The sequence below is a fragment of the Phaenicophaeus curvirostris genome, chromosome 1 (assembly GCF_032191515.1).
Source record: "Phaenicophaeus curvirostris isolate KB17595 chromosome 1, BPBGC_Pcur_1.0, whole genome shotgun sequence".
Taxonomy (NCBI): domain Eukaryota; kingdom Metazoa; phylum Chordata; class Aves; order Cuculiformes; family Cuculidae; genus Phaenicophaeus; species Phaenicophaeus curvirostris.
Genome location: NC_091392.1, coordinates 133,399,582 through 133,423,719, shown reverse-complemented (window position 1 = coordinate 133,423,719; position 24,138 = coordinate 133,399,582). Strand labels below are relative to the sequence as shown.

General features: G+C 38.1%; 1 protein-coding gene across 3 annotated transcripts in view; it reads left to right on the top strand.

The window, feature by feature from the left end:
- TBL1X (transducin beta like 1 X-linked) overlaps nucleotides 1-24,138 on the top strand; it is a 199,612-nt gene that overhangs the window by 42,154 nt on the left and 133,320 nt on the right. For all 3 annotated transcript variants that reach the window (XM_069875262.1, XM_069875270.1, XM_069875278.1), the window contains exon 2: nucleotides 17,864-17,938. The gene's annotated coding sequence lies outside the window, so the exon portion shown is untranslated. The remainder of the gene's footprint in view (nucleotides 1-17,863; nucleotides 17,939-24,138) is intronic.

The window sequence follows — 24,138 nt, the reverse complement described above, 5'->3', positions numbered from 1 at the left end:
CTAAAAACGTGGGGCAAGAATCATCTTTCCTATTGGCAAGGAAAAGGAAATCAAGGTGGTGAACTAGAAGAGATGATTAAGAAGTTAGACACAAAAAAGACGTGTTTAAGGAGGGAACAGGCATGAAAATGTAAGTAAACAGAGCATGCAAGTATGGACTATAAAGGAGAGAAATTCCTGAAATAAGACATTGGACCCAGGAGTGTTTCTAAGACATGAGGTGATAGCCAGGGTCATACACCAATTGCCTACTGACCTGAATTACATGGGAAGTAAACATGCATTGGCTCTTTCACCTTTATTTCCACATGAAGAAAACTCTTGTGGAAGTAATGGAACTTTTATGAGTGTGGTTGGACCTCACCATCAGTGACGTATGGACAAGCACCTAACTTCTGCAGCTTGCTGACAGAGGTATGGGAATACTTAACCTAACTTCTCCATATTGAGCTGTAGAGACATCTTGAGGTAGGGAACGCTTTGGCACAGAAATTGCTGTTAAGCTGCTATGCGTTGTTGGCCCAAAGGGGAATTGCATGTGATGTGGGAACTGTGCTGTCACCCCAGAATATAAAAATCATCCCCATGCTGGGCCAGCACTAGCAAAGTGAAAATCAGAGAAATACAAAGAAGCAAGTAAATAGAGACCTGGTTTTGCTCCACTGAGGGATCTAAGATAGGTTGCCTTCTGTACACAAGCAAGCTTACGGCAGTTACTGAAAACAGATTTGACAGCAGCATTTTTTACAATTAAATCAGAACTGGGCAGCAAACTCTTCTTGTATAGTTTCTTTAGTAACTGTAACTCACGGCAGCCTAAGGTTTGCTCTAATTTATACTCCTAGGATATGCTTCTTAAATAGAGCAATGCAGGGAAAGACTAGTGTTCCAGGGTATCTCTGCCCTTACTTCCACATATTCCCATCCCTGCTGCTGGGGAATGGCTGGGCTAGAAGGCTGCCTTGTCAGTTTTGTTCAAGGTGAGCGTTCCCAGCTTTTAGCAGAGTTTTCCTGCAGCAAGAAGAGTTCTCAGCTGCCCACTTGCTTTAGAAATCTGTCCATTATCTGTTATCTGAACTCCATGTCAGGATAAGGTCACAGTTTGGTTTCTGCCTTGGAGGGCTAGCAATTTCAGTATCCCTCCTTCACTTTAGTGTACCATGTGTATGTACTGTAGGCTCTCCCAGTTCTGAAATTGTGTGCTGTTGGTGCATCAAGAGTTGATAATTAGAGAAGATCAGTGGGAAAACTACATTGTGTGTTCAGTTTCCAAGATTCCCTTAACCCTTGGCATATAATTCATTACCAAAACAATTGAGAGCCTGCATTCAAATTGATGGATTAATAAACTGCCTTTGTCAAGTCTTATACCAGGACAAGAGGAAACAATGGCTAGAAAAGGAAAACTTGTCTCTTCCTCTTCTCCAGCATGGCTTGTTCTGGTTTATTTTTATGTTACGGTCAAGAAAATTACTCTTTTATGGACTTAATATCTGGCTGCTTCTTTTAATTTATAGTGCACTGGATGGTTATATATAGGAATGCACATGCAATATTTATGCTGCTGTGAGACAAATATGCTCTTAACTTTGCCTGACCTGAAAATAAAGCTTTGGCCAGAATCCCTATTGCTCTTTTAAAGACTGTAGCTATGCTGCAGCCTAGTATTAATGATGTTTACAGGTACCTTGTATTTGCCTTTTCCACTTTCAGTTTGTTCTTTCCTTCAAACTGGACAGGATCAACATACCTGTTAGACTGCAAATGTTTTGATAAGGGCTGTTTTGACAACATACAAATATACTTCCTGCAAAGTATAAAATAGCTCAAGATAGACAAAAATAATCTAATTTCCTTGGGACTTAATACAATAGAAATTCTAAACTCTTGATTAAAATTTCTTACTCTTTCTAAGAATTTGTTAACTTTCTCTTTTCTGTGTGTCTTTAAGAGGAGGAGATTTAGAAGATGGGAAACCAAACTGAAAAAAAAATAATGCACTAAAAATATTTAATGGGAAAAAAAGTGTGTAAATGGTAACTGCTTTTACTTCACTAAATTTCCCTTGAAAAATTTCAGCGTACCTTGTATGTTGAAGTCAGTGTGAATATCCTGAGGTGAAATGATTTGGAATGGAGTCTTTCTACTCTCTTCTTTTCTTTTTGCTTTTCCCAACCTCAATAGGATTTACATTAGTATTCTAACATGGACTTAGGATCTGAGATTGGGTGGAATTGACTCAGAGCAGCATCTGGCCAGTAGTCACTAATGCAGGCAACATTTCAGGGAAATTGGAAATCTCTCATTTTTAAAACTCTCCTGTATGTAAGTATTTTAAGTTAGTTACCAATGTTTTCAGTGAAGTAAATACCTGTAGAAAATGCTTTAGTGTTAATTGCACTGAATAGCAGCTCTTTCAGAGGACATGGGTTGTTTTATTGTTATATTGATGTTTAGGATAATTGTTATGTAGACTTCCATTAGCATGCTTGGTCATCAGGAAGGCATAGAGATCCTGAAGTAAATAATTAGTATCTTACATCTTTTTTCTGATCCTCTGACTACATAACATTTTCTGACCAATATTTTTTTTAATAGCTGTTTGACCCCTGTGTCAGGTAACCACAAACCAGAAACCTAATCTTGCAAACACCAAAGCATGCCTGAAACTTGCTCAGATAAGCATTTTTACTTACATGGAGATTGCTGAGATGAATAGTGACTCATTTGTCTGTAGTAAGAAAACCGTGAACAGAATCGTTGTTTCTCAGAAGTATGAAGGTGTCCAACAGTTATGCTTTAAAATGTTTTAGCTTTATATAAAGAATTCAGGAGAAAGCACTCCTATGTGCCTTATGAGAAACAATAAGAACTCCCAAATGTGTTTCTTTTCAAAGCCTTTCGGAAGTGTTAGTATGGAGAGTATGTCTCTTCTTATACCTAGACTAATTTTCAGAGGTCTTGACCAGGCTGTTTAGTCTGACGTGCACTACAGGAGTCTATTAAATAAAATATACATAGATTAAAATTCCCATGCAATTACCTTTTTTAAAAAATATATTTATTTATCAATCAGTCCTACATGAATAATATAAAAGTGTATTTTTGAAATGTTTATTCTTCCACACATGCTTTCTGCTAGTTTAATACTCTGGCTCTCATGCATTAACAAAAAGTACTGCATCATTTGGCTGGAACTGTATCAGCAGGTATTTAGGTCCAACCAATTCATAGTAGATTTGTTCAGCTTCTAAGTAATGCAGATATTTCTGCTGATCTTTCAACAAAGCTGTAACTTTGTATCTCAGCATCCAAATTTGAGTGATAAATATCCAGCTTTGAGTGATAAATATCTGTGGAAACTTCCCTGAACTTTCATTCTATCTCTCTATACTCAGCTGTAAAGTGTTCCATACGAGGCTAGATCTACATGATGGAAAGGTTCAGCATGATTTGGTTTCAAACACTGAATGTAGGCAACCTTACCAAATGTCAACTGTGATTTTAATTTACTTGGTAATACTGAATATTTTTACTGGGATGTCATTAATGTCCTAAAAAGGATGGGAGACCTAGTTTATAGTTCACTGCTCAGTGTTTGAGTGGCCAGCTGGTCACTCTCTGTGGAGAATGTCAGTGGGTATTTGTGGAATATGTAGTTTTAGGAAATCTTACTTGCCTATGATGTTGCTTTAATGCAAAATGCAGGACAATAAAGGGAAGGAAGTACTTCTGGTCCTGTGTGTTTTGCCTTTGATCTTCTGAACAAATTTAAATGTACTATAAAGTGATCAAAGTTAAGAAGCTGAAACCAAAAGTATCACTGAAGTGATGCCCCTAGCAAATGTGGTAAAATACTACTTGTAAAATTTAAAATTTTTGAGTGCTCCTCCTGTAGTTTATTGCTCCCTTTTTTACAACTAGTAACTACACTGCATTGTTTCTGGTTTGCAGGTTATTATTCCACCTGACATACATATGCTGAATCCTTATCCTGTGCTTTTTCTCGTGCCATACTAGATGCCATATTCATAAAATGCATTCATTACAAGGTACTCTTCAATGTCTGTTAGAAAGGAGGGTGCTGTAAAAAAAAAAAAAAATGCCAAGCATTTAGGAGCTTTAGATTCCTTGAATTTGAAGGGAGTTAGGCTCTTTAACATAGCCACGCAGTCTGTGTTGGGCCTATGCTATATTTTTTTCTTACTCTGATAGTTTTGATATACAAGATTCTAAAGATTAAAAGATAAAGTGGTGAGGTCAATCAGAGGGGATGAGTGGGAGTTAGTGACTAGAAATACTAGTATTGACCATAATTGAGTCTGCTCAAGTGTGTTGTGATTTTAAAAAACGGTTACTTTCAGGCTAACATCAAAACCAAACAGTGCTCAGATACGGATAATTCAGTATTCTTGAGAAATTAGTTGAAATATCGGGGACCATAAGGCAGCAATGCAAACTTCTTTAATTTAGACTTGTAACTTTGTGTATCATCCCCAGCCAGTATAGGTAATTTACTGTAAATCACTTCAATTCTTGTCCTTCCTGATAACACTGCACCAGACTGTCAATTTGAAACGCTGCCTGCTCATTTTTGCTTGCAAACTGCAATGTCTGGTTTACCGTGTATACACGCAAAGATTTCAGTATGTATTTATATACATGTACACTATATGGGTTATTTGCAAATGTATCCCGGCATATGTATTCTTCAACTAGTAATGTGAGTAGGTTATGCTGGTAGGACTTTACAAGAGGTATCTACATTTGTAGTAAAAAAAAAAAGTAGTTTTTGAAATCTCCTTGAAATCGTGCTTGTTTTCTGCATGGAGATTCCATATTAGAAATAAAAAATACACTTCTGTTTTGCCAGATTTTAATATATAGATATTGTTTACGTAGATCCCAAGTGCAAACATGAGGAGATAGTTGTCCTGGTTTTCAAATTACTTGCTCTTTGTCAGAAAAAATCAAGCAGTCAAAAATCATATTTTTCATGTCATAGACCAGGAACCTAATGAGAATTGTGCCTGATATTTGTCTGCAATTTCAGTGAAGCATAACAGCTTCCGTTATCAAAAATAAAAGGGCCAAATTGATACATTCACGTCTAGATAATACGTGCATGTGGCACAGAGGTCAGAAAACCATCTTTATCGCTTGGGGCAAATTGCACTGCTACAGATTAATAAAACTCTGGGTGTTACTGCGGCTTCGTATGAAATGGGTCATCGTCAGACTTGGCATAACTGGTTGTATGATGGCTTTTTCATCCTCCAGTTGTAAGGTAAGATGTGTTTAAGCCACCTTGGAGTTATTTTCCCCACTGCTGGGCAGTTAGGTAGCTGAAAAATATCTGCCCCTCATCATAACTGACTCAGCTCAGCTGACCAGAGTAACATGCTAAGTCACAGAATCATAGAATCGCCAGATTGGAAAAGACCAGCCAGGTCGAGTTCAACCGTTCCTATCAACCACTAAACCATGCCCCTCAGCACCTCGTCCACCCGTCCTTTAAACACCTCTAGGGAAGGTGACTCAACCACCTCCCTGGGCAGCCTGCTCCAGTGCCCAATGACCCTTTCTGTGAAAAAAATTTTTCTGATGACAAGCCTGAACATCCCCTGGCAGAGCTTGAGGCCATTCCCTCTTGTCCTGTCCCCTGTCACTTGGGAGAAGAGGCCAGCTCCCTCCTCTCCACAACGTCTTTTCAGGTAGTTGTAGAGAGTAATAAGTTCTCCCCTAAGTCATATCAGTTCGGTTGTTTCTGGTCTATACCTTCCTTCAGTGATGCATGAAAAGGCTTTTGAAACATAAATATCAAGAAGGCATGTATACATTTCATCTGTAGAAGGAATGTAGTACTGAGTTGTATTAGTTTGCAGTCTCTGTAGGGTCACGCTTGTGGCTTTGTACAGTTACGTTCTTGCATTTTAGTTTAGCACTGCTATTAATACTAACTTTTACATCACAAGATACTAGCAAAAGTCATCCCATCAGCCTTAGATATTTGTGAGCTTTTTCCCTTACCAGTAATAGGTTCATCTTTGGAGGACAGCTCACACTACAGCTCTTGATGGGAAATGGTTAAAGTATATATGTGGTAATGGGCAAAAAGAGAAACCAAATTCGAATGTAACTAGGATATTTATTTTCTGAGAAGAAGCAGTAGTGTGTTGCTTGATTAAAATGCTTGCTTTATTTACAGAAAAAGACTCCCATGTCTTAGCTCAGAGGACAGTGCTGGCTCTGCTAGTTGCTTGGAAGAAAAAGTATTTTTTGGAATGTGACTGCACAACAGGCATGGTATTTCTGAGGAAATTGAGAAGTCCCAAGCTTTAAGGGAAAGTAATTCATGTTCTCTCTAGTTTTAGTGATGTTCATGGTCTGGGCAAACTTTTCACAAAGACAGGTTTTTACTAGTACCATTAGGAGTATTTGATTGTGACTGTGAAATTAACACTATGATGTGAGTAGATAGAGTACACTACCTAGTGAAGGAACTGCCAAGCTGTTTGCTTAGTACCAGCCAGCTCCTTTGTCCATCATTATTCTTTAAATTTGTCCTCATGCATTTTTAGATATTTCTTTTAATCTTTTTATTGTAAGCTGTCAGTTTCAGTATGATCTGAATTATAAAACAAGAAGACAATATAAATTATAAATACAGAATCTTGAAAACATTTTTCAGGAGAATATGTTGATGTAAACATGAGCTTTGGAAGAAGTGGTTGTAATTGAACAGCTTGTGCTCTGGCAACTAAGAGCAAATATGTGTGGGAGGAGGTGGCCCACCACCTAGAGGCTTGTCTAGATGAGATCACCACAAAAAGGCACTTCCAGTGCCAGCTGAGGACATGAAGATGAGATCAAGCAGTGGGGAAGTCACTTCAATGTCAAGGTTGGTGGAGGTATGGCCTTTCTGGATGTCTTATGCTTGACTCCTCAGCAGACTAATGCAATTACATAGTAAAGTGTTGTGGTTTGAGCTAAATTATAGTCAGCTTTGTGACTCTAACTCAGTCTTGTCTAAGTATCTTGATTTTCTGAGAGCTAAATGGATGTTTATCAGAAGTTTCTCTCTAGAAGTGATAATACAGGACAGTGGTATGCAGAAAGGCCGAGGCTTATACTTATCCCTATCGTAACCAAGGCCATCCTGGAGCTGGCAAAAATGGGCCACACCTGCAAGGAGGGGCAGACAGTACAGGGGACCCTAAACTGATAACAGAATATTCCATCCCATATATGTCACACTTGGTCTAAACGTGAGTGATCACAAGGGTCTCATCCCTCTTCTGCAATGGTTGATGTCCAGTGAGGACCTTGTCTGTCTGGTTGCCGCTGATCCTGGATCCGTGCATTCTCAAATCCAGTTCTTGAGTCCAGCTCCCTCCTAGCCATAGACCCATTCCCTTGTGTCTGCTCTACAGTTTTTGTGGTGACATGTAGTCACCAGGGGCGCGATCTCATGTGTTTGTATGTTGTTGTTTCTCATATATTTGTATGTTGTTGTTGTTGTTATTTCATTAAAACTGTAGTTTTAGTTTCCAGCTCACAAGTCATTTTCCTCTTGTTTTCCTTTCCCTGGGGGCTGGAGGAAGGGAACTGGGAGCCCAGCTACATGGTTTTGACTGCCGAAATTAGCTGGGTCAGGGCTAAACCATGACAAGGGGAGAAGTGGCCATCTATAAACACCCATTTAGAAATTACTTTTGAATGCAGGCATGGGCATTTGGTATGGAGTACCAGGAGTACCCTTGATGCTGTGCACTGTAGTTCATCTGTTTTCTTCTGTTTGGAGCTGTGTTTTTAGGATTAAGAATCAGAAAGTCTTATTTTCTAATTCAGCTCCGCAAGCCTCCAGTCTCTAGTCTCAGGTCAAGCTGGTCTTTATCTTGATATGCAAATATTTCAAATGCGAAGAACATCTGTGAACGTCATAGAATGTGGTGTAGATGATTTAGTGGTTGCAGGAGTCTGAGTTAGGTAAAGTACTGTGACAACACTACTAAGATGGCTCTGAGCCGCCGATACGATGCAGCTGTGAAAAAGGCTAGTGTGCTCCTACAATGCATTAGACATGAAATTTTTGTAGAGGGAGAAATGCTAATAACATTTCACAAAGACTTCCTGAGACCTCATTTGGAATATCGTCTGATGCTTTTCCCCTGCACTGAATAGAAAGATGGACTTAAATTGGAACAGGTGTGACGAAAAGCTACTGCTGCTACTGACTAGAGTTACAGAGCATTTGTATCTTTCAAAGAGTGAATTAGAAAGCTTTTGTCATTTAGCTTAATCAAATGAATGTTGAAGAGGAATGAAGTTATTTGTAAATAAATTTATGGGTAAACATGAGCAACAAAGAACTGTTTCAGCTCAAGTATAACTGATTTTTCTGTTATTGATATTATAAATAGATCCTGAATGAATATAGATAAGAAATTACAAGAATGTTCCTCACCATTTCTTCTGAACAACACAGTGGGGCAAAGAACCTGAACAGTTTAAGCCCAAGTTTAGTAGGCTACACAGGAGATTTATTCTGGAATGGCTATACAAAGTTAAGTTATGAGATGAGTCTTTCAAAGGGAGACTGTAACTGTTTTCATTATATACATTTGGCAATAACAACTTGCATCAGCCTTTCCAGTAGTTGCTTCTGGATAAGTAGTATGTTTTTTCTGCTCTTCTCACAAACCTTTTAATAACAAGTTATTTTACTTGTCCCCTCTCCTAGCCCCCCACCCCCAACTTCTCACATTCAATTACAATATCTGGGATCAGAAATGAATGGCTTCCCCTCAGGAAACTGATGATAAAAGATATTTTTACCCCATTTTGTTGTGTGATGCATGGTCCACTTCCCGTGATCGTCTAGGAGAAGTTGTTACTTGGCAACTGTTAAAAAAATACGCAGCCGTTGCAAAGACATGGGATATAGACAGTGCCCTCAAGCGCCATCTCTCCCTCTATGGTATTTCTATAATTACAGCCTTTCCTGTAGTTATTTTGCTGTTTGCAGGGTATTGAGAAGCAGTTCATTGGTGTTCAGGGCACATGGAACAGATATCCTATGGAAACTTCACAACAGAACATTTGTTAAGTGGTTGCCTGTAATTCTACATCTGTCTCGAAGGGACCATCTCTGAACTATACTGAGGCAGAGGTTGAAATGCCGTGTTGGTGATCCAGATAAGGTGTTGCATTGTTTCTGCTGCACAAACTTTGCTGTTGGATATGGAGAAATTTTTCTGTCCCATTGTCTGAAGAATATATACATTTGCTGCCTCCTGTACCCTAAATCATAGAATCATAGAATGGTTTGGGTTGGAAGGGACCTTAAAGATCATCTAGTTGCAACCCCCCTGCCATGGGCAGGGATGTGTCCCAGTAGATCAGGGGCCCAAGGCCCCATCCAACATGTCCTTGAACACCTCCAGGGATGGGGCAGCCACAGCTTCCCTGGGCAACCTGTTCCAGTGCCTCACCACCCTCATGGTGAAGAATTTTTTCCATATATCTAGTCTAAATCTGCTCCTCTCCAGTTTATACCCATTGCCCCTAGTCCAATCACTACAAGACACTGTAAAAAGTCCCTCCCCAATGACTGTTCTCACTAAGTGATGCCTTGCAGTTTGGTTGTCCCTCTGCCTTTGCATTTGCTGTGTTTCTGTAAGAAAGTGAACTTCCTGGGAAATCAGCATATTATCAAAGACCTCAGATTGAAAGGGGAAACACAGAAGGGGAATGAGATGTGAAATTCTTTCACAGGCTCTAACTTTGGCATTGAATTAAGTAACCAGAATGCAAGCAGGAAATAGAGGATGATAAAGAACAGTAGTTCCATTTGATTGTCTTGTTTCTCAGAAAGCCATGCAGCCTGAGAGACACATGGCGTTTATAACACGTTCATGGCATAACTGCTTCCTGGTTAAGTGTGCAGCAGGAAGAAGGGTCGTTCTTAAATTGGTAAGTAAAAAGCAGCTGGTAAAGGATAGGCTACAGCTTTCTAGATTTTATTCTGAACAGGATTTAAAGGGAAAGTTTCTTTTCAGCATTTCATGGGAGGTTCAGATTAAAAAGCAAAATCTGACTTCTTATTGCTGGCCGTATTATGCCACCAGATTTTCAGTTGACTCTATGGTTTAGGTGACTATTGTCATAAAAAAATCATTTTTATAGGGAACCACTACAATGTAAACCTTTATATGTATAAAAGTCTTTGCCAACCTGGTGATTCTATGATTCTATATACTGTTAGGCAGTAGGGAACTCTTAGGAAAGTGAACTATTTAATTAAGATATTATTCTGGCTTTTACCAATAATTTGCCATGTGGTTTTATACATAGTATTTGAAAAGGAGACAAATAGTTTTGTATAGCTCATTAATTTTACAGCTGGGGCCAGTCAATCTCACTTTTGTTTTTTTCCCATAAAATGGCTCTAATTCCCATTTAAGATTGTTTCACAAATGAGTTGAGTTCACAAGTGCATACGTTAACTTTGATGACTAAATTTTGTAAATTTTACTTATAGAATAGTAGACATTTAAAAAATGGATGTGATTTGTAATTTACTTTGAGATTAAACATGGAAAGAGTGCCAGGAAATACATTTTAATGGAAGGGGCTTATGCTGTGGTAAATTTTTTTCCCTGTTCAACACCTTACAGACTGTCAGTCAGGAAGGAAAGAAAAGCACTGAGACTTTGTCTTTCATGGACAACTGTGTGACAGCAACTGTGCTGTTTATATTTAAACCATCGGATTATCTCTAATACTTTCAGATGGTCTGAAGCGAACTTCTAGCAATGCCCTTCATGATGAGTTCCTATAATTAATGGTTCCTGAAACTACCATGCCTCCAGCACTTCCTCTCTCTCTCAGCTCTCTGAAGTGTGAAGCTCAAGGATCAAAGAAATGTTAACTATATTTGCTTTAGGCTGTACAAAGTATAAACCCGGATCACTTGTTTGCTGCAAAGTTCTAGGACTTGTCTGTGTGAGCAACTTAACTAGCATCACCCAGACTATAATTGCTATAGCCAAAGCGCTAAAATCCTCTTATTCTAGTAAGAAAGATGTTTCGAGGTGATCTGGGCTTATTTTGGATGAAGGTTGTTAAGCCAAAAACCTATTCATTTAAGAAAACCCCACACCCTAGAGCCCTTCACCGAAGACTTAAAACTAGTGCAGTGTGTGATTCTGTCATAATTACACTGGTAAATTTTCTCATCTGACCATTAGATGGTCAAAATCATTCTTTCCTTCAGTCAAGTAGTTCCTTAACTAGGAAACCTGTGCAAACGTGCTGATGAATAGGAGTGACTGAGACTGCTAACTTCTGAGAAAAGTCTATGGTTGCCAGTGACAGCTGGTTTCTTTAAGAGTTGCAGGCATTGGATTATTTAGGTTTTGTAGCCTATTTCCAAGAGACTTGCTTCAAATTAACAGCCCTGCTTCCACCATGGGATGTGATAGTGGTGGATTTCCAGGGTCGGGCTATACTGATGGCTGAATCTTATTCTACCTTTAACACCAGCAGACAGTATACTTAACTGAAGGACACGAGATAGTACAGCATTAAATATACTGATATAACTGTTTGATACCTCTTCAGAAGAAATAAGAATAAATACCATCTTACATCCAAGAATTTTGAACATGTTTATTTCCCTGTTGGATTTGGGGTCAAGTAAAGATAATTAGATACCCCTTTTAGCATTAATCAAGTGTACTTACCATAGTGTGGCTCAACAGAGGAATGAGTGATTTATTTGTAAATAGTCTACTCATTGATGATATTGCATTTATACTTCATTTCTACATACCAGGCACACAAAACATTTGCTGAAAGGCTGCCTTGTGGTAGTGTACAAAAATATTATCCATGATTTGTTGTTTAAATATAAAAAGGAACTTCAGTCTACTCTCTTTATTTTGGATAAATTGTGGAGTATTTTTTCTTTTTACTTTCGAAATGGGAAGAATCAAGATGTAATAGAAATTCCTCTTTAGCAGACACCTTCTAGTGCTGAATCATTCATCTGTACTCATTAAGTAACATATACTGTTATTAAATGGCCACTCAGTAGTACAGTAGCAGCATAGGAGGAATATGTGCTTTCTTCACTGAATCTATGTAATTTCAGCAGAGGTTGAGATTTTTAAGTTAAGATTCAGTTGCACACATTTTACTACAGACTCTGAGTATCCTAGAGCTTAAACCCTGAGGCTGAATGTGAATATTTCGCCCTGAGGAGAGGCTGCCTCGCTTTCCTTCCCTGCTCCTGCTCTCCCAGATGCTCTTGCAAACACACACACACTGGTGGTCAGCCTCCTGAATATTTCAGCGCTTGGCGCATTGGAGGATTCAGGAACAGACCCATTAGTTGTCTGGGAGGAGTAGGACTTTGTACGGCAGCAGAGCACAAAGGTAGACAAGAAAGAATGGAGATCGCTGTTATCACCTTGAAGGGATGGGGTTGCGTTTGATGGAAGTGAAGCCTGTGCCTGCTGCTCTGTTAGCAAAAAGGAGTGATGTGACTGAGTACTGTTTTATCATCATGGGAAGAGGAAGTATAGTGGCTCAGAAGTAAAAATGAAGAAAAGCTATGTGGCTATTTGCACTACCTAGAAATAGCACAAATTTAGAAATAGCGTGAATGAGGAATAAATACAAGGCTAAACACAGGGAAGTGAAGTGTGCCATGAAAATGTGACACTGTGTGATTTGATTGAGGCAGGGCTGGAAGAAGAGGGATTAATACTGAGAAATAAGCTCAGGATAACAGTTAACAATAGGTTTGGTTTTAAATCCAGTGTGATTCCTCTAGATTTTTATCTTCCAGAACTGTTGTCTTCTGGGCAATCAACATGCAGGTTACATCAACCAAGTTTATAGATTTTTAGGAAGCTTATTGCAAGGACAACATGAAAGATTAATCTAAAGTTCTAATTTACACCGATTTAGTATTTTGCTTTACGTTCACCTCTCTGATATACCACTCCTGACCTGCATTAAAGCTAAGGAAAAGTGACTGCAGCATTTGCAGCACAGGTGGGTTGTGCCACCTAACTACTGATTATACTGAGCAGAAAAGCAACTACATTTCATCATTTGAAACTTGGGTTGTGTTTCAGCAAGGAAATTATGGGGAAGAGGAAGAAACAAACAAAGGGAGATGAATGGAAGAGCAGTTATGTGAGGTTGGAGAATGTATAAAATATGGGAAAAGAAAAAATAATGTAGAAGGGCAAATTAGTGGGAGTACTGACAGGTTTAGGATAGTGATATGTAAATTCATGTTAGGAACAATCTTACAGCTAGCCTTTAGTTTTCATTTATATCAAGAAATTGAGATCACCTAACCTATACTAGTCTATATTAAGGTTTGTATTACCTCTTCTTTTAGTAAAATGCCTGTAACAAATAAGGGCACAGTCATGAGTTAATCCAAAGAACTATTTTTGTATATTCAAAGCCGGGAAGAATGTTCTTAGTGAAATTATCATCGCATCTGAATTTTTATATACTTCTGTTTGTGTTGATTTAGTTCATATTCAGTTGATACACAAACCCTATTGTTAACAACATAAATATTGAAACTATTCTAGAAATAGGACTTTTTAACTTTTTTAACTTTTTTAACTGCAGTTAATCAAATGTCTTTTAATTCGCTTTATTATTTCACATTTTGGGGGAAATCAGCCTCTCCCAGCTTGTTTGCTGATGAGACCAAATTGAGTGGGGAGGTGGACACTTTAGAAGGGAGAGCCACCCCGTAGGAAGACCTGGATAGGCTGGAAGTGTGGGCTAACAAAAACCTTATGAAGTTCAACAAAGGCAAACATAAGGTCTTGCTTCTGGGAAAACATAATCCAGGAGTGCAGCACCAGCTGGGATCTGCCCAGCTGCAAAGCAGCTTTTTGGAAAGCGAACTGGGGTCCTAGTGGACGACAAGCTTCACATGAGTGAAGAGCATGCTGCTGCGGCAAAGAAAGCCAAGAGGATGCTGGGTTGCATTAACAAGGGCATCTCTGGCAGAGATAAAGAAGTCATTATCCCATTCTACTCAGTGCTTTTTAGGTCACACGTGGAATCCTGTGTCAAGTTTTGGTCCCTGCTAGACAAAAAAGACATGGACAGGCTGTAGAAGGTCCAGAGAAGGGCCACCAAGCTGATCAAAGGACTGGGAAGCCTGCCATATGGAGGAAAGGCTGACAGAACGGGGCTTATTCAGCTTTAAGAAAAGAAGTCTTTTGGGGAGACTGTATCACCGTGTTCCAGTATTTAAAGAGTAGCTTCAAAGAAGATGGAGACTCCCTTTTTACAAGAAGTCACATGGAAAAGAAGAGGGGTAATGGGTACGAGTTACTCCTGGGGAGATTCTGAGTGGACACAAGAGGAAAATTTTTCACAATGAGAATAATCAGACCAATAATCTCCCCAGGGAGATAATCAAAATAATCTCCCTAGGGAAGTGACGGTTCACCAACTTTTAAGATTTGGCTGGACAGGATGCTGGGCCATCTTGTCTAGACCATGCAAATGATCCTTGACATTTCTTCCAACTTGATATTCTATGATAGTATAGAATCATCTTAAATTTAGCCTTAACTCCCTTAAGCCTCTCCCCCACAAAAAGAGGGGGATGTTTGATAATAAGAAGATGGTTTTGGTTGGTTCGTTCTCTCAGAGAAAAATAGGTAAGGGTATGCTATCATCTGCTGTCTTCCAGTGGAGTAAAAATACCACGCTTACCCTTGCTAAACAGTAGCAATAAAAATCCTATTTATAATTAAAAAGCATTCCTCCGTCCTCCCCTGTAAAATGTTTAACTAAATCAAGGGCTATTTTGTCTCCAGAAAGAATGGCTTAAAGAACTCTGTTGACTGAAATATAGAATGCATTTTGACTGAGATTTAGACTCTTATCTAACTTTATCTGGTTCTTTGTAGAATGATTTTTTTTAAAAAAAATTGAAAGACTAGATGGTATTAATCTAAAATCAAGACCGAACCACTTACAGGCCATAAAGGCCTCCATACAGCTAGCTTGTCATCTAAATATATAGATGTCTGTGTTTTTCAGTTGCAAAGGATTTAAGTGCCAAAAATTCTACTTTTGCACTGACAGCATTGCTGGTTTGGCTTGTCTTCTGCCTAAGTCCTTCTGGGATCCTTAAATTAAGTGTTCCTTCTCGTTAGCCCTTGTATAGATCTCTTTAACATGCATCATTGGAAGTGAGTTCAGCACAAAGTGTAGCAGCCATGGCTATGGCGCGCTAATCACAACGACTCTGTAGGAATCAGGAAAAGAAATATGGAAAAGGTGGTGAGTCGGTTGTTAAGAATAAATCTGAAAATTGCTAGGGCAAAAGGTGTGCTCAGGAGGCTGAGTGGGAGAGTAAAGCAGTGGGAAAAACATCGGAAAGTGAAAAGCAGTGCAGAAGAGCTAAGGGATCTGTGAAGGAGACAGAAAGCTGAGAGGCGATGCTGAGATTAGAAGGAAAGCTACTATGTGAGAACAGGAAGCTAATGGGAAATAGGATTTTGGTTGTGGGAAGGGAGCAATATATTGTATATTGAAGTTGATGAGAAGGAGAGCTAGTTACTGTAAAGAAGCAAAAATGCAGGACTAAGATCAGAAATAGAAGACTGAGCCTGATGATAGTGTGATGAGGTGGTGGCATATGTGCCCAGGATTTGGCAATGGTACAGCTTGGGTGAGAAGGAGAGGTAGCCAAGTTTTGAGGGAGACTCTGGGTTTTTGTGTTGAACAAGATGGAGCTTTTCAACGTTTTTCAAACTTCTCAACGTTTACTGTCCTCAAAGCAGCTGGAAATTAAACCAAGCTCAGAAAGCTATCTTGTTAGGCTTGCAGAGAACAAGCTCTGCAAAGCTGGGAAGGTGAAGAATTAAGGTTGTCTAGAATATGTTAACTGACCTCCCTTGGACATATGCATTTTGACATAGCTTTAAAGTACCTGTTCTCAGAATCGTGTAGGCTTTTCAATTGGACCAGAAGTATACGAAGACTGTGCAGCAAAGGGGACAGGTCTTTGAAAACTTGCTTTCATTTGTTGTAGAAACTTTAAGATAGTGAATGGGGCAATGTGCTACAAGAAAGAACAGATGTGTCACCTAGTTAAGGCGGATATATACAACCTCCCCAGAAAATGAGTTTAAAGTATTATACAGGGCTAGGTGCTCTGATAAATGAGTTTTAGGAATCTCCTGTTGGACACTAAAGTTTGTAATGCTCCTAATTTAAAAGTTTCATTCTTTAATTTGACAGATCAGGGCATCATATGATGGACCTCACAGGGGACTGTAATGCAATCTGTTGTTATCCTGACAGCACCAAAGAGGAGCTCTTTGTGAGAACTGGTGTTTCTGTCCTCAGAGTGCTGTTGTGAAATGGCACAGAATAACCCAGAGTAGATAAAGTGGAGAGCTGTGCTGTGACCATGTGTAATTCAGTTCATGTATAGATTTTTAGTACTCTCTTTTCTTCTAGCTACATTATTCACTGAGTCAGGTCAGAGACCTGTGAAAAAAAAATTGCACATCATCACCTTATAAAAAGCCATTCAGACTAGATATGAATAAGGGGGACCGATGAACTAGAAGTCCTTAAAAAATAGAAATAAAAATAAATTTGGGACTTCTGAAGTGCTTACTTAAAAAACTTGTTGGTTTCCAAGTCATCAGACACCTTTCTTATTTTAAGATTTTAGGGTATTGAGGATGATGATGTTTATTTATAGCTTGTTGACTTCTTTTTTTTTTTTAAATGTCATGTGCTTTCCATATATTTGTCCTGTCAAAACCTGGGTGCACAATGTGCAAAGAAAACTTGAAAACTAGGAAGCATAGTCACAGGGTTTTTTTAATTTCCATTGACTTCTGGTAAAGTCTGCCTTGAAAAACTGCCTTGCTTGCTTTGCCAATTATATTTGCATGATGGGGAAGATGGAAAATACTTTTCTTTCGATCCGATGTAGTTGTATTTTAGGGGAACTAATTCCATCTTATCTGGTTGTATTCTGACCATGATCAAAAGTAAGGCTGCCATTACTGTTTAAAGAGACTAGTTTCAGTGGTTGTGCCGTATCAAATGTGTTGCTTTTCTACTCTGTTATTGTTAGATGGGCCACTCTAAATTAGATGGTATAATTCTGGAAAATTTGAATGCATGCAGGTGGACTTCGGTGGCAGCAAAGCCACAGTTATTTAATTGGCGCTCCATATGCCTGAAAAAAATGATTCCATATGGTTGAATAGCACATTTCAAAAATGTTTCTTTAATTCATATTAGTGCCTAGCAAAAATAGAACAGCTTTATTTTTTGAGCTCCCCCTTAACTAAGTGACAGTGCACCTGTACACAAACTTGCTTTCAATTTTTAACATGGTAGTTGAATACGTAGGATCTTCTTGTCACATGTAAACAGTTTTAAGGTAGCTTAAATCTGTGGCTAACAAAGATTTAACTGTGTTGCTTTGTTTGTACTTCTAAAAGCACCCGATGAAATACACCTAATTCATGCAAAATAGGTTGAATTTCTCACAGAAAACTCTCTTTGTTTAATGTTGTGCTGAGTCTAAAAAAAATATATATATATATATGTACATAGAACTGGTCAAATACAACAGTCTTTTTACAGGGAAAAAAAAGGTTTGCATTTGCTTCTGATTCAGCAAATTGATGGGAAATAATCCTGTTAGAAAAGCTGCAGATCTGAATTTTTAAATTGCTGACTTTTTGGAGAGTTGATAAGAGTTGATATAATTAGAGATGAACTTATGAGGAGTTATGTAAATTGATTTTCCTTTGTTTTTTTTATTGTACAGAGGTACCTAAGGATAAAACTGGCCTAAAGAGAAAATCCAGGGCAAACTGGGAAGCTTGACTGTTCTTGCAACTGAGTAAGTGAATGCTTAACTGAAAATCAGCTTTATAAAATGTTAAAACTGTTGAATACTTTTGAGCATCTCCATGCCTAATTGCAGTCTGTAACTTAAGACAATACCTTGTTTCTTAAATTGAAAAAGAACAGAAGTACTGAGGCTAGCTGAATAGAATGTTCTATAGAGCCTTTAGTTCTTTGCAGTGTGTTTGCTTTTTATTGCTACCCTAAAAGCCTCCATAAAATTAAACATAGATTATATGCAGGATTTCTTGGTCTTAAGATGTTTTGCCTTTTCAGTTATTTCTCTTGAGACAAATTTCTGATTTTGAATGACCTCTCCATTTCTTAAAGTTGAACTTGATCTTGCTGGTTTGTGATCTGAGATTCAGGCACTGAGATTCAGCAGGACTGAAGTCCTGTGAGGAGGCCGGGTTAAGTGAGAGGTCATCAGAGGAGGAAGGCTGAGAAGACAACCTCGTGGTGGCCAAATACGGTTGTCTTGGAAAGGGTGAATGTTCATTTCACATTGTTTGAGACAAAAGCTATTGTCTTGGTTGGGTTTGCATCCATTAAAATAGTTGGATTAGCTTCCATTAAAGTAGGACCGGGACAGCTTTTCTTTGTTAGCTGTGATGGGGCCTGTGGCTCACATTCCTAGGCATCTGAAGGTCTCCAGTCCCAAACCCAGCCTACACAGATTTCTGAAAAGGCAGGAAGAATATTTTTCAGCTATCCACCTAGCTTCCTTTCTTGGCAATCTGAGCATTATTCTGGTTACAATAAATTATTTTACATGTCAAAAATGTACTTTGTTGTATTATTTAATGTATTTATTTATTCATACATATTCATATATGAAATGCATGTAATATTAATGAGCTGATAAGTATAATAGTACAAAACTGTTTTCTACCAGTAATGTATTTTTAATAATGGGCAAGTTAACTGAGTTTTCTGAAACAATTGCCAGAGCGGGGTCCTTTTTTCCTGTTGCCATTTATCATGCTAAAAGAATTATGTTTAGGTTTGGAAGGCTTCAGTAAGTTGAATATCTTTACTGGTATCCACATTAAATTTTACAAACTCTACTTATCAGCTGAGAGTCTCTTGATTTAATCCGATCTAAACTTGTTATCAGTGCATATTTATTCAGTGCTGTGGTTTAATCATATTCTTGTACTGCATACATGAACTTATAAATCGGTACCTGTCACATCACTGTGTAAAAAAAAATATTTCATTTTGCCGTAGTATTTATTGCATTTATGCTTTTTGTGATAGAGCGGTAGACAAAAAAGTCTCTCATTACTTTTGATATTAAAGAGAATTAAATATGTAACTTTAAAATATGCCAGGCTTTGTGAGCTGTACACACATAAAACTTTTAATTCATTCAGAAATGCATTGTGGCAGCATTTAGCATTATCATCCTTTGACTTGTAAGTTAGGTAATGAATCACAAATAATGCCTGAGATTGTATTATATGTAACTGGTTACTTTCCTGTGCATTTATAGTTCTCATTGAAGTTCTGGTTCCTATAAATATTGTGCCTTGTCATACTTGCAGTCATTGTGCGTGGCTTTAGGAATTAGCTCTGTGGACTAGCAAACAGGTGTAAGGTTTATTAAAGTAGTGAATTTCAGTATTCTTAAATTATAATGGCATGTTTTGAAACCAGAATTGGCTCAACAGCTCTGTTTTAAATCCAACAGGGACCTTTGAGAGAGGTTTTCGTCTCATATCTTTTAACTTCTACACTAACATGCAGCAAATGTTTTCATTTATTTCCTGTGTTATCAGTCCTACTCTGCATATTTTAGCCTATTGCTTTTGACAGTGATGAAAGACAGGTATTTCCTGACCTTTTGTACTTCGGGTGCTACGTAAGCTCAGCTGTTCATTTTGGGAGTATTTTTTTCTCCTGTCTTGTTCCTGCTTCCTCATTTTGAAAGCGGCACTAGAAATTCCAGGTGTAATTGCAGCCCTTTTGGAATTACCGTTTAAATTTTGTGCTTGTGTACATGAGACAGGAGCTTGCCCATACAAAAAGAAAGGTGGTCATTCTGCTGGGATTGAAGATTGGTAGGTGTACCTTGTACCTTTACAAAGATATTATGTCAGTGTTATGTTACTTTTTACTTGAAAATTGTCCTTAATTGTTGTTTGAGGAAGGCAGAAGTCAAGAACTATTGAACTAAGGGATGGAGATAATACAATTAAATTGTGTGGTATATTTCTTTATGAATACAGGATTGATCTCTAGTCTAATTTAGGTGGTTTATCCAGTTCATTATTTGCCAGTTATTGTAGTTACTGCATCATCTACAGATTTTTCTTATACAGACTTGAAATTGAGTGCCCTAGGGCAAAATTTTCTCAGTTAAGCATGGAAATAACTGGCCTTGTTTTTGAGAGTATCCTGCACATCACAGTTCTTATGACTGGTGTCCCAGTAAGATTGACTGGTTTGTGCAAATCTGCATTTGGATCCAAGCAAGATAAAACATATCCACGATGCAACTCTCTGTGTAATGCATTATGTTCTTTCTCAGGTGTTGGTAGGTAATAGTCCATACCATATTTAGAGGCTGTAGCGAAACCTACAGCCTGCCGGTACTGAAGGATAAAGCTCTTCAGCTTCTTCCAGCAGTTAATTTAGGGACATTGTTATTATTTTTGTGAATAATATTGTATGGTTTCTGACAGTTTTTAAAGATATCATATGCTTTGTTGTTCATGGTTGGACTCGGTGGGTCTCTTCCAACCTGGTTATTCTATGATTCTATGATTCATAGCCTAGAAGTCTCTGGGGATTTAAAACTCTCTACAACCTCTTTCACAGAGATCAATTAAGTTTCTAATTAAGAGTTGTATCAACTTAGCATCTACTGGAGACCTAAAACAGTTGATGTTTGATGAGACAAATCTAGGCATTTTTTTCAATCCTATGAGAAAATTTTGGTTGAGAATTTTTGGCTCTTTATATTTTTGAGAGAGGTTCTTTGTTGTTCAGAAAGTGGCTTTTAGTAATAGAAAGCTTTGGTAGCTGAAATTTTAGAACAAAGCAACCAACTACATGTAATTAAACAATTTTATTTATTCAAATACCTTGTTCTCAGGCAGCTAACATAATCTGTCATTGCTACTGATTGAAAGACAACGTATTTTGATCAGACCTAAAATGCTGATGAAATTATATCTCCGTGTTTTGCCTGAAGCCAAGTGTCACAGCCTTTTATTGGTGTTCAGAAAGCTGTATATCACTAAATTTGAAAGGTAGCTAAGTCCTGTGGTTGGCCTCAGCATTAAAATATATAGACGCTTCTGCTTTATGAGGCTGTAAACCAGATAATTCATCACTAGTGGGGATCTGGAGGTAGACATGGGCTTTTAAGGAACAATATGTTATATCACAAATTCCTTTGGAGGTGGTGTGTTTGTTTTTAGGGATTCCTGGAGAGTGGAAGCCTATTACGGTGGTATTGTGCGTGTAATAAATCATGTACTTTGCCTAGGTTGTGGGGTTTTTTTTTCCTTAAAGGCCTAAGACCATTCAAAGATTCTGTCATAATAAAAATAACAAGTAGTATCCTGTCTGCAAACATGAAGGGGGGAGGAGGGAACAATTATTATTATTTTTTAAAGTGTAATATTCTCACTATCTATATAAATAAATGATAGCATGTCACAAAATTCATGTAAACAGCAATGCAGCTGTATTGCTGTTGTCTGACCAAGTAACAAGAAATTAGAAGGGAAGAGGGGATGACAAGGGGGATGTGTGTTGGCAATTGGCATTGTGTTATGAATTGATGCTGTGGTTTTATTGGGAAGAGTCATTACAGGAGGCTTCTCTGTTTGCTGCTCTTCGATATTTAGAAAGCATCTTTAGTGATCTTTCTTACAAGCCAGCTCATGCAGTAACTGGCAAAACAGAAGCAATTAGTGGTGTAGTCTCAAAGGGAATCTCAAGCTTCACTTTAAGTGCAATGATTAAATCCACTAAAATGATAACCATTGCTGCCAAGAACTCCTGTAATTGGTCACTAATGCATTTTGTTGTAGCAGTCAATAACTACTAGATTTCATGCACGTAATTAGTAATGCATACACGTTTGGTCAGTAAAATTGAAAATCCTAATAACTGGGGCTAGAGGAGCTGGAAAGGAACACAGAGCTGGAGAACTGAAATAGTGCTCTGTTGATAGTACCTAACTAGAACTGTATGCTTCAATAAAACAAGTGTCCTACTGTGCTGGAATACAAATGGGCTGTCTGTGGCAGGATATAGCAAAGACGTTTGGCAGAGAGGGATTTGAAAGCTTCTGGCATAATGTAATTGAATTGGCCATTTCTTTAAAGATAGAGCAAATTGTTTGCTGCGGCATTCATCATCATAAGGAAGGTCAGACAGCTTGCCAAACATATGATATTCATAATAAAGAGTAAAATGGTGACGCTTATATTTAAATACAAATCATGTTATCATATTTGTAAAAGCTGTGGAAATGAATGGGAATATTTTTGGTGGTGCTGAGGCATAAGTAATCTAAGTAAGACTGTAATTCAAGAGGGGGAAAGCATATAGTCAGGGAAAAGACTCCCTAGGGAATTTAGCTAGCGAGCAACATATGATCCCCCTGACTTGAGAGGATAGTAGGTCTCTTGGCAGGAGTATTGCTGACTCTCTCTTCTGATCACTTAAGGGAAGATAAGCTTGTATGATCTTGGATTTTTTCCCTTTTAAGAAAACAAAGGGGAAAATAACAAAGGAGAAGGACTTAAGGACGTCCTTAAAAAGAGACAAAATCTAAACTGAAGCATTGCTGTTTTTTGTTAGTCAGTTATGCTAGGACAGAACAAGATGATGCAACAACTTGTAGCATATCTGAAATGTTATATGAAATGCTCAGTATTGCTACACTGGAAAGCCCCTTTTCAGTCACATCCAGAACATTGAACATAAATTGCATGATGACAGGGGCTTTGGGCCGCACAGTGATGCCTCTGCAAATGAGTAGCTGTTAGCTTTTAGGTTCTAACACATTCAGGAGACTGGCATTTTGATTTCTTGCACCGCTGCACCACTGATAGGGTTGGAAATGGGAATCAAAATAATTAGATTGGATATATAGATCCCAGCAAACCAGCCAAGAAAGCGGCTGGGTTGGGGAGGGCTGCTCTGAATTCTAAAATGTGCCGGTGCTTTTTTTGTGAGATGATGAGGACGGAAGGAATAAACTAGAGTGCAGATGCATGCCATTTATATTCAAAGTGTGTAATAAAATAATTGAATATATGCTTCCTCCTATTAAAGCCTGTTAAAATCAGTAATAAAGTACATTAGTGTTATATTAAAAAGAGAGCACAGATTTTCAGGTAATATATCTTAGTTACAGTATGCACAGTGTACAGATTAGGCAGACTGGGAAGCAGTCTTTTACATCATCTGAGGCATTCCTCGTTGCTGATAGAGGGTTGTTCCCAGCAGTGCATTTTCTCTTATTTTATCTAGCAATGGCTTTGCAGTATTCCCTCTGGCAGTTTTTTTTACAGGCCAACAGTTGTTCTCCTCCAAAAACCCTTTCCTGGTAGCCACTCAATATTTTTTCCATTTGAAAAAAAAAAGCAAACAACATCATCTTTCCATTTACTCTTTCTTGAGTTTCCATATCTTACAGAAAATGCCTTCCTTTTTCTGCTACGCAGATTTCTCCTTTAGATATTTGTGAACTATTACCCCACTTTCTCTTTGCCCTACTTTGCCATTTTTCACCTGTACAAACTCATCCCTCAGTCCTTACTCAAAAGTCAGTTCTTCAAATTTTTGCCTTTTACAGATACCCCTTCATTTAACCAGGAGATTGAGGAGTCCAGGTCCTCCTAAATTTATAGATGATGTGTGGGGTTTTTTCTGTTAGCATTATTTCTGATGCTTTTGTGGTTTAAAATTTTTTTGTGTATCTTGCCTGCCCACAATATCTCATGCTTCATTTATGGCTCAGCGCACTTTTCCCTTTCCTTTTTTATTACTACTTTTTTTTTGTACAGAACTTCTTGTATCTTTCATTTCCCCAAGTAATATCTCCTTGTTACTTCCCATTTGTATTGCTTTTCATAGCATCAAATCCCAATGCCTTCTTACCTCTGCAACTTCTAGTCTATCTAGTCAATTTTAATCATCAGTCCAAAACAGCCTCCTGGTTTCTGTGCA